The 4243-nt window shown below is 37.5% G+C and overlaps 1 protein-coding gene across 1 annotated transcript in view; it reads right to left on the bottom strand.

Moving 5' to 3' along the window:
- Positions 1–4243, bottom strand: part of LOC110092030 — an 83579-nt gene that overhangs the window by 56511 nt on the left and 22825 nt on the right. The gene's annotated exons all lie outside the window — the stretch shown is intronic.

Genomic DNA, 4243 nt, shown 5'->3' with positions numbered 1-4243 from the left:
CCTTGACGAAATGTGGTCGACGAAGTATGGCTGAGTTGTCGCCTTTCAGTTCTCACCGAAGCAGAAGCAGGTATGATTACACTTATAAATACTCGACTTCTTATCCGACTCCTCGCTCGTCCTATAATACTTCAAATCGAGCGGTGCTCGTTTCGTTCAAGGCGTTACAAACTTGAAGCCTACGCCCCGTGCGAAATAACGGCACGCTCTCGCAAATCAACGAGGCCGTAAGCCTCAACGCGCAAATGCCTTCGCCTCGCCTTTTAGTGCGCCTTAGTGCGTACCCTCTTCCGGCTTTTTTAATCGTTAAATGCTTGACTGAAAGCTATTTGCTAGTTGGAGGTATTCTGCATTCATACTATGAGTCAAAGGAAGCACACAAGAATCATGGTGAAAATGCTCAACCCATCACTTTAGGTGGGAGGCCAATCAAATTCTTCTTCAAAAAAATTTAATAATTTTATTCATATAGATTCCAAGTCAGGGAGCGATATTTTGCAGTCCATCTCTCTCTCTCTCTCTCTCTTCTCGTCTCTTCTCTCTCTAATATATAATATTATAGTATATTAGATTTGAGATTTGAACCTCTAAACGCTTATTATTTTGGAAGAGGAGAGGCAATGCCACTCAACTAAAGGCTGGTCTTTAATAGTTAAATAAACATTGAAGTGACTACAATGCACTTTTTTTGCTAGTTGTGATTTGGTTATTGAACTTTGGATGGCGGTTGGGCAGATTCATTCTCAGGTAAATTTCATCACATATTATCAAATCCAGACTGACTGTTTCGAGTCAATGCAACTTATTTATCTCTTTGGTGGCTTGCTTGAGGGTTCAGTTTGGTTGTCTTTATTGTTTTATTTTTTTGGCAGAATCGCCAAGTGGCTAGTTTCCAGATGGTTGGAATGGGTTGATGATTGGCAGGTTGATGGCACTTCAACAGAAACTCAATGATGGCTGGGTTTAATGCACTATACTGACGCATTCTGAAATGGCCTGAATCAATTAGATAGACGTAAATGTCATTAATTATGCCAAGACAAAAGAAGATGGATTAGGCGTAGAAAATACACATCAGTATGAACCAGACAGTGTGATTCCGTTGGAACTACTCGAACCAGGTCATCTTATTCCTACTTGCCTCTTCTTGCTCTTTGTCGCATCTGTGGTTTCTTAATGTCTTACAGTAGTTGAAGGCGTCAAAATTTCTATGAATCAAAAGAGTTTCTTGGAGTTCTGTAGTAGACAAATATGTGCGATAAGAGAATTAGATATTCTGAAGCGCTCAAAATAATGTATTTCCGTGACTTATTGAAGCTGATGAGCTTTTATATTGCTCGAATGAGTGAAGCTTTCTTCAGAATAAGGACCAGGGTTTGCTGGTTTTGTTTAAGCATACAAGCCACCAAAATGTGGAAAAGATATTCAGTCAAATCCCATACATGACTGAAATCACTATATGTTCACCTTTATCTATAACAAATTTCCGTCCCCTTTTAACTGCTGAATTTGCTGTTATTAGTATAAAGAGGGTGGAGAAGCAACTACCTGCTCTCAGGGTACTCTCATTCCTGGTAAAAACTGTAAAGTATCTATAATGCTGATATGCAAAAACCATTATTCTTTATCAGTTACACCACAAGGAGGGTTGGGTCTAATACATGTATGGCTTAAAATCAATTGAAATTGCTTTTTTTTTTCATGTGTATTTGAATCCTTTCGACAGATCTTTCTTTTACTGAAGGAGCCCATTCCTTATCAAGCCCAAGAAAATATCAAACCAAGTGATGAGTCTAAGAATTTCTTTAATTCGGGAAGGTTTGCTCAATGTGGAGCTGGATGTCGTTGTTTTCTTAGTTTGAGTTTTTTTTTGGTTTTCTTATGAACTTCTACCATTATGCAGGGGTTGACATGGTCATTGGAACAAAATATGACGAAGGAAGTTAATTGCAGGAAAAATTCGAATATTGTACATTTTTGATTGGCAAGTTGCAAAGATGTCCCATATACTTTGTACTTTATGGACAAATCTGCAAAAACGGAATAGAGAAACTTTCTTCTTTATTGCCACATCTAATATGGAATAATCAAAAGTTCTTTGGAAATCACTGATGAGAGATGACTAATGGATACACCATAGCTTTCTGCACGTTAACTTCAAAGATTTGGGTTATAATCTGTATCTTTAAAAACACCTGGCATAGAGCAGTTCCAGTCCTGTTAGAGATCTGTCTCCTTGGTGACATGGTAATGTTTTGTATGGTACCTATTAATGTAAAGCTGATCATTTTCTAGAAAATTTTTCCATGCATTTGTTATTTTAATTTTAGGGTGGTTCTATTGATCTTTATGTTATGCAAATGAACGGAAAGTGTATGAGGCTATTTTATTTCTCAAGCCTCCCATATGAGTCTATTCTACAAAGGTATGTATCGCACTAATTTTCTTGCCAGGTTTTAGAAATACATCCTTCTCAACTTTTGGCTGGTCTTTCAGGTTTATTTGGTGGTGGTCCGTTTATGACACTTCACAACAGGCTTGGTAGAGACGTGCTATTAAGTTCAATATTGACGATCAACCAAAGGTTTCTTGAATGTTCGACACAAGGGTTTTCTTTTGTTTATTGTAATGCAGGAATGAAACAAATTCAGGTGCTTGTCTGGCTTCCAACTTCTTGAACATTCTCCTTTTATTTGGGAAATCATTCTTTTTGTCTACCATAGATAGTATTAATTTCTAACGAGTTGATTATTTTAACTCTCTGCTTGTTCTTTTTGATTTAATCATTATGGTAATTTTTTTCCCAAATCGTTAATAATATTTATTTATTTTTGAAGCACCCGGTTATATTTCTGACTATTTAAACTTTTTAGATTTATTATAGGCACTTTTGGATATTCAACTTGTTATCTTTTTAATCAAATTGTTCTTTTCATTGGTTAGTCATTTCATGCTAGTAAAATTGCATAAAGTTCTTCCTTCTTCTTGTTTCTTAGTTCTTTTGATCTTCCATCATCAATGGGTAGGTTTTTTTTTCTGAATGTTGTTCATTTGAGATTGAATGTAGTTTTTTTTTTTATTTTAGTTTTTTACCCCTTGTTTTGGAATCAGTCCAGTACAACTTTTTTAGGCTGCAAATAGTTAGTTTTAAAATAATGATACCAATCAAAAAATATAGGGGATCCCAATATTTTTTTATCACAAATAGAACAACCTTCCTAGAAACAATTAAAGTACATAAAATGCTTAAACAAACGTTTAATATTAAATGACAGACTTACAAACTTTGGACTAAACAAGACACCCTAAAGTTGTTATTTGGAAGAGGGATACAGGTGGGGGTGTAACTTGCGGAGAGACGAAATAGGTTAGAAAGCCAAGGACGAGGTTGGAAAGAGCTCGCAGATTTTCGGGGGGAATGAGAAAGAAGACGGACAAAGCTCGCAAGCTTTTTCCAATGAAACCGCAGGTTCTCATTTTCCCAAAAAATACAATCAATAAAATTCACTCTCAAAACATTACAATACATCTATATTTATAGGTATGAGAATATGAAAAGGACAGCTTAATTAACTTACACATAAGAACCTAAGCATCACAAAATTAAAACATAGAAATCCTCCCCCCTTGCTTCTGGATATTCAGCCCCAAACCAGGGAACCGAAACAGCACCACGGCCCAAGGAGCCGCGTGGGTGCCAGGGGCATGGCCTCAGGAAAGAAGCCCAGGCACGGAAAATCAAGCGGCCGACCGGATTCCATGGGGCAAAAATGCAAAATAGCGAAAGCCAAGGAGGACCAAAGGCCACCTCAATGGGGAAAAGAAAATCTTGGAATTCCAAAGGCCGGTTTGGATTCCAAGAGACAAACATAAATACTAACATAAAAAGCATAAAGAACATTTAATTAAAAGATAAACAAGTTCGAACATAGCTGGAGGCGATCGAAGGTAACGATTTATTTCTTCTTCTTCTCTTGCTTCCCGTAATCTTCCCGTCATTTGCTTCATGTCTCGCTTCTTATTCTCCAGCTTCTTGTAATCGAAGGTTCTTTTTCACGGCTATGTAACGATCTTTCTTCCCGTTATTTGCTTCATATCTCGCTTCATCAGATTGTACATGCTCGGTACTGCTCAGTACATGCTTGGTACCGAACAAGTACATGCTCGGTACTTAGCGGTACATGCTCGGTACCGCTCGGTATTGAGCGGTACACGCTCGGTACTGAGCGGTACACGCTCGGTA

Source organism: Dendrobium catenatum, unplaced genomic scaffold (assembly GCF_001605985.2).
Source record: "Dendrobium catenatum unplaced genomic scaffold, ASM160598v2 fragScaff_scaffold_43, whole genome shotgun sequence".
In the NCBI taxonomy this organism is placed as follows: Eukaryota; Viridiplantae; Streptophyta; class Magnoliopsida; order Asparagales; family Orchidaceae; genus Dendrobium; species Dendrobium catenatum.
The sequence above is the reverse complement of the archived record's forward strand: the minus strand, read 5'-3'. Positions and strand labels throughout refer to the sequence as shown.